The sequence below is a fragment of the Ictidomys tridecemlineatus genome, unplaced genomic scaffold (assembly GCF_052094955.1).
Source record: "Ictidomys tridecemlineatus isolate mIctTri1 unplaced genomic scaffold, mIctTri1.hap1 Scaffold_704, whole genome shotgun sequence".
In the NCBI taxonomy this organism is placed as follows: domain Eukaryota; kingdom Metazoa; phylum Chordata; class Mammalia; order Rodentia; family Sciuridae; genus Ictidomys; species Ictidomys tridecemlineatus.
This window is the reverse complement of record NW_027525022.1, coordinates 167267-174967: the sequence shown is the minus strand read 5'-3', so window position 1 is coordinate 174967 and position 7701 is coordinate 167267.

Genomic DNA, 7701 nt, shown 5'->3' with positions numbered 1-7701 from the left:
GCTTTTAGATCATTAACAGATGCTATGATATGGATATCATATTAGTACTAAAGGCCATAGGGCAGGAATTATATCCATATAATTGCTATAACTGAATATTATGTAATATTAAAAGGCCACAGGAGAATTATTATTTTAGTATTAGGGGTCACAGTATTGATACTGAATTAGTATTAAAGGCCATAGGGCATCTATTATATTAGCATTAGATGCTATTGAATGGATATTAATATGAACAGCCACAAAGAGCTATAATATTCCATTAACAGGCCACAGTATGAATAAAATATTAATGGAAAATACACAGGATGCACAGGGATGCTCTTTCAGTACTTTGAGATGTTTAGAATACATATGACATTAATATTAAAGCTCCAAAGTTCAGTTATTATATTAGTTTTATATGGTATGCGATGACTATCCTATTAGTATAAGGAATTATATTAGTTTAGGTACTATACTTTGGATAAGAGATTACTATTTTTTTAGAGAGAGAGAGAGAGAGAGAGAGAGAGAGAGAGAGAGAGAGAGAGAGAGAGAGAGAGAAGAGAGAAGATAGAAGAGAGAGAGAGAATTTTTTTAATATTTCTTTTTCAGTTTTCAGTGGACACAAAATCTTTATTTTATTTTATGTGGTGCTGAGGATCAAACCCAGTGCATGCCAGCTCAGCGAATTACCGCTTGAGCCACCTCCCCAGCCAAACAGATTACTATTAAATGCCAGAGGTCAGCTATTATGTTAACTTTCTATGCTATCATATGGATATGCTATATTATAGGGTTTATTGCTATCATATGGATATTTTACTTAAAAATGACAAGAGGGCTATTTCATTAGTTTTAGAGGGCATAATATGGATAAAATAATAATTTTAAATACCACAGTCTAGCAATTATATTAGTTTTAGGAGATATAGTTTGGGTATATTACCTATAAGGGCCACAGGGCTAATATTTTATCAGTTTTAGATTCTATAATGGGTATCATATAAATATTAAGGCCAAAGAGCAAGTATTATATCAGGTTAAGATGCTATAATAAGGATGTCTATTGATATTAAAGGATACAGAGCAGCTATTATATCAATTTTAGATGCAATGGTATGTATTACATTAGCTTTAAGGGCAACAGGGAATATATTATATTAGCTTGAAATGCTATAATATGTATGTTGCTTTAGTATAAAGGGCTATAAGGAGGCTATAATGTTACTTTTGGATATTATGGCATGAATATTATATTAACATTAAATGTCACAGGGAAACTATTATATATCAGTTTTAGATGTTACACTTTTAATATCATATTAGCATTAAAGGCATCAGGGCAACTATTGTATTTATTTTAGATCTATGACATGTATATTATTATTTCTGTCATCTTTTTTGCTGCTTTGACCAAAGGACCTGACAAGAACAATTTTAAAGGAGGAAAAGTTCATTTAGGGGCTCACAGTTTCAGAGATCTCAGCCAATAGATGGCCAACTCTATTCCTTGGGGCTTAAGGTGGGGCAGAAGAGTGTGGTGAAGGAAAGTGGTGATCAGGAAGCAGAGAACATAAGCTCAGCTCACCAAATATGTACCCCAAAGGCACAGCCTCAATGACCCACCTCCTCCAGCTACACACTATCAGCCTGCAGTTACCACTTAGTTAATTCCTGTCAGAGGATTACTAATTTGGGTTAAGGCTCTCATAACCCATCATTTCACCTTTAAATTTCCTTACATTGTCTCACACATGAGCATATCCATGGCATGAATTTGGTATTAAGGCCACAGTGCATCTATTATTTTAAATGCTGCAGTATGGATATTATATTAATATTAAAGACCACAGGTAGCTAATATATTTTATTAGCTTTGGATACTATAGAATGAATATCATAGAAATATCAAAGGCCACAGGACAACTATTGCATCAGTTTCTGATGTTCCAATATGAATATCATATTAGAATTAAACACTCCAGATCAATAATTATGTACTATTAGATACTCAAGTATGGATATCATGTTAGCATTAAAGTCAACATGGCAGTATATTGATTTTAATACTATCCTATAAGTATCATATTAGTTTTATGGCCATAAAGCTGATATTATATTAGTTTAAGGTGATACAATATCATATTAATACTATAGGGCCTATTTACCATTTTTATATGAAGCACATATTTATCAGTTTTAGATTTATAATATGGATATTAAATGAATATTAAATTTCATAAGAAACTTATTAAATTAGCTTCACAGGTTATAGGAATGATATAACATTAATATTAAAGGCCACAGGACATGTATTACATCAGTTTTGGAGGCTATAATATTAGTATCAAAAGCTACAGGGGAGCTATTAGTTTAACATGCTTTAGCATGGATGTCACTTAGTATTAAATTCTATTGCACAGCTACTTACTTGTTTTATATATTATAGTTTGCATCTATTAGTAATAAAGACCTCTGATATCATTTTTTGCTATGATATGAAATCCTATTAATATTAAAGGCCACAGAACAGTTATTTAATCAGTTTTCCATGGTATAGTATGAATAACAAACCAGTAATAAAGGCCACAAGACAGCTATTATATTAAATTTAGAGGTCACAGTATGAATATTATGATATTAAAGTCTAGAGGACAGCTATCATATTAGTTTTGGATGCTATACTATCAGTATTAAAGGACACAAGGAAGTTATTACATTAGTTTTTCATGATATATTATATCAGCACTAAAGGCCACAGAACAGTTATTACTTTAGTTTTAAAGAGCACAATATGTTTATCATATTACATATCATATTAAAGGGCCCAGGCAGCTACTATATTAAGTTAAGGAGCTACAGTATGGATATCATATTAGTATTAAAGTCCACAAAGTATCTATTATACTAGTTTTAAATCCAACACTATGGATATAATATGTGTCCTAAGGACACAGGACATATGTAATATTAATTGAAGATGCTATATTATGGATATAATATTAATATTTAAAGCCAGAAATCATCTATTATGTAATATATGCTATTATAGGGATATTATAGTAAGATTAAAAGTCATAAATCATCTATTATGTTAGCTTGAGTTGCAGTACCATGGATGTCATATTGGTATTTAAAGCCACAGTGCCACTATTTTATTAGTATTGGATATACTGTAGCACAGGTATCATATTAATATAAAAGCCACTGAGAAGCTATTATATCAATTTTGATGTTATACTATAAAAATTGTAATAGTTTTAAAGTTACAGGGCAGCTACTATATTACTTTTAGATGATAAATTAGCTATTATATCAGTTTCAGAGGCTACAATACAAATATGTTAGTATTAAAGTGAACAAGTTAGATATTATATTGGCTTATAAATGTCATAGGGAAGCTACTAAATTAGTTCAATATGCTATAATATTGACATTGCATTGATATGGAAGACCACAATTCAGCTATTGTATCAGCTTTAAATACTGTAGTATGAATACCTATTAGCATTAAAGGCAACAGGGCACTATTTTTCTAGTTTTAGAAGCTTTGGTATGGATATTGTATGGCTATTGTAGATTACAGGCAGCCATTTCATCAGAATTAGATCAACAGTATAGATATTTTATTAATATTAAAGTTTTATGTTCTGTTATAATTATTATATTACTATGAAATTCTACAGGGCTGCTATATTATCAGTTTTTGGTGCTATAGTATGTATGCACTATCAGTATTAAAACATCACTTGAAGCTATTACTTTAATTTCAGAGGGCACAGATTTTATCTCAATATTAAAGGCTACCAGGTAGCTATTATGTCAGTTTTAGATGCTACAGTATGGATATTATGTTAATATTACAGGTCACACTGCAGCTATTATATTAGTTTTTGGAAGGTATAATAGGGACATCTTTAATATTAAACACAACAGGCACCTATTAGTCTTAGGTACTATAGCATGGATATTATTAGTATTCAAGACCACAGGAAAGCTATTATAATATTTTCTAATTACCATAGTGCATATCATATTACTCTTGAAGGCCAAAAGGAAGCAATTTTATTCATTTTAGAGTCTACAGTATGAATATAATATCAGAATAAAAGGCTACATGGAGATTATAATGATGCTACATATGGATAAAATTAGTATTAAAAGGCTACAGGATAGGTATTTTGTTAGTTTCAGAGGACAAAGTTTTGATATTATACTAAAGTCAAAGGCTACAGGGCAGCCATTATATTAGTATTAGATGCTTTGATATGGCTATCATATGACATTTATAGCCCATAGGGCACATATTTTATTACTTTTAGATGCTATAATATAAATATTAGTAGTAAGGACCAAAATTCAGATATTATATTGTATTTATGTGCTATAATATGGACATTATAAAAGTATTAAAGACCACAGGGCAGCTGCTATAGTACTTTAGGATGCTATAGTATGCATATTACATTAATATTAAAAACCAAAGTCAGATACTGTTACTTTTAGATTGCATATTATAGATATCATATGATCATGAAAAGACACAAAACAGCTCTTATATTAACTTTATGTGCTTCTCTGTGGAGATTTTACTATTACTGGAATTCACTGGGCTGATAGTATATTAGTCTTAGATGCTATAATCTGGATATTACATTATAATATCAATAGTATGAGTAAATATTAAAGGTCACAGGGAAAATATTATTATATTAGCATTAGATGCTACAATATGGATATCATGTTGGCATGAAGTTCACGGGACAGCAAATATATTAGTATAAAATACTATAGAATGGATATAAGATCAGTATTAAAAGCTGCAGTAGAGCTATCATATTTATTTTACATAGTGTATTAGGATATTATATTAGTATTAAATTCCACAGGGAATCTATTACACTAGTTTGTCATGTTATAGTACTGATGTTAAATGTCACTTTCCTGCTTTTCTTTAGCTTTAGATTCTAGAATAAGGATATTACATTAGTATGAATTGCCACAGGGAAGCTATTTTATCAATTTTATAATAGTTGGATATCATGTAAGTATTTAAAGTCACAAGGTAGCATTTATATCACTTAAATTTTATAATATTGATTTTATACTAGTATTAAAGTCCACAGGGCAGTTATTATATCACTTTTTGATGCAATAGTATGGATAAATATTAATATTAAAGGCCAAAGGATTAGGGTTAGCACCCATGGATTCAATACCCAATACCCTCCCCCAAAAAAGATTAAACTACTCTAAAGTAAAACCTTAGGACATGGTTATATTTTCTCAAACACCTACTTGTTTAATTATTCATACATTTATTACTAGTAACTGACACTCTTAGCTAGTTCTGTATTTTATTATGAACATTTATAACACAAAAATCTAATAGTTCAAAGTAATATAAAATTTAAAGTATGTGGGCTGGGGTTGTAGCTCAGTGATAGAGAACTCACCTAGCATGTGTGAGGTGTTAGGTTTGAGCCTCAGCACCATATAAAAATAAATAAATGAAAATGAAGGCATTTTGTCCAACTACAATTAAAAAAATTTTTTAATTCAAAGTATATGCCTCTTTTACATATTTCATGTTGAAGTAATAACATATGTTAACTTATTATATTTTTATGCTATCACTAGATTCTAGGTTTTCCTTCTTAAAATGTGATCACTACAGAGGAAAAAAATATGACATTTTGGAGATTTTATTTCAACTCATGGTTTAACTTTCCTGAAACAGTGACTTTATATAAAAAATGTTCTAATTGCAAACTGACTCACTGTGACTGAATCACTTATCCCAAAGAATCCTTATCTCTATTTTATTTCTATGCATAGATTTTAGCAGCAATATAATCAAATATTTGTCACTGGGACAAATAGTCAAAGAACATCCATTTCCTCCAAGACCTCTACAGGAAGTGGTGAGCCAAGAGAAGCAGAGGTCCAGGAGTCAGATCAGTCCAGGAGTGATATTAGATGCTGCTGTGTTGTGGGAAACTCTACCTTTTAGAAATCACAAGGAGCTATGGATGCCCAAACTCTTGCATGAGTCTAAATCTACTTGAAATTCTAAGTAATTTTATTGTAACTAGCTCATCATGAAGCTAATGACAACTAAAGGATCTATGGGGCTGGGGATGTAGTGGTAGAAAGATTTCCTAGCATGCAGGAGTCCCTAGGACCAACCCCCAGAACCACAAAAGGAAAAAAAAAGAATTTGTGTCTTATTTGTGTAATCAAATAGAAAATGAATAATCATTCCTCTTAAGGAAACATGTTGGACTTAAAACACTTGAGACTCTCAGAATCAAAATACTATCCTTATGGTGTATTGCATACCTAGACCATCAAGAACAGTGGTGTCACATCATAAAGCATGTTCACATTAAGCATACCATCAAAACAACAAAAAAGGCTTTATTGACTGTTGATAAGAAAAATGAACATAACCTAGCTTAGAAAATTATTAACACAACATTAGGATAACATTAGGATAAAATGTAATCATGGCATTTCCCACATGTAATAACTCTAAATACTAATAAATACATAATTTCAAAAGAAAGTCAAATTTCTGAAATCAAAAGCAAACTGATACATTTTTAAATAAGATTTTGAACAGAGGCAAAACAAAGAGTTCTCTCACAAGAATTCCTGACAACATAAAGTATCATGCTCATTAGAAGGCCCATCACTTTGTATGCAAGGAATAAGAGAACTTTCTGATGAATGTAGAACTTTAATAGGACATATGGAAATGCTTTCTGAATTTTAAAGAAGAAAAAATATCTTTTTTTAAAAAAAGCTATTTCTAGTAAATGTATCTGAATTGCAAAAAAAAAGCAGCTACTGACTTGTCTCTTACATTTTGTAATGATTTGTATCTCAGGAAATTTCATTTATAGTGGTTTGAAATATCATGAAATATTAATAGTTGACATTAAAAATATCATCCCTCTTCTCTTTTAAAACTGATTTGAAATTTTCTTAGAATAATTTCATATGAATTTGGAAGAGGCACTGTGGCATATGTATATATGTGGAAATACATGACCTTTTTTAAAAATCTTTATTTTTAGTTGTAGTTGAACACAATACCTTTGTTTTATTTACTTATTTTTATGTGGTGCCCAGGATCAAACCCAGGGCCTCACACATGCTAGTCGAGTACTCTACTGCTAAGCCACAACCCCAGCCCCAATACATGATCTTTTTAAACCATACCTCTCATACTTGAGTCCTGTCAAGGATATCTGTGTGTGTGGTGCTGGGATGGACTCTATGGCCTCTCACATGCCAGGCAAGTGCTCTGCTACTGAGCTACACATCCTGTCTCCAAAGATAACTTAATAAGTGAAAAATAATTAAAATCATTTGATTATGAGCATTTTCAAACAATAAAATTCTCTCAAAAAAGCCAATTCTCTCGATCAAAAACAAAGTAAGCTAAAAGTAATTTTTAAAATATTCCTTATAAAAGAAATAGAAGTCCACAGAATTAAAAATTCTATAAAGGTCTACAATGTGGCACAAAGGCAGAGCATTTGCCTGGCATGTGTCAGGCCCTGGGTTCAATCCTCAGCACCACATATAAACAAAATAAGTAAATAAAATAAAAAGATCCACTGACAACTAAAAAAAATATTTTAAAAATTCTGAAGAAAACTGAAAGAATATTAATCAAAAATTGAATTGGAAAAACCTACTGCACAG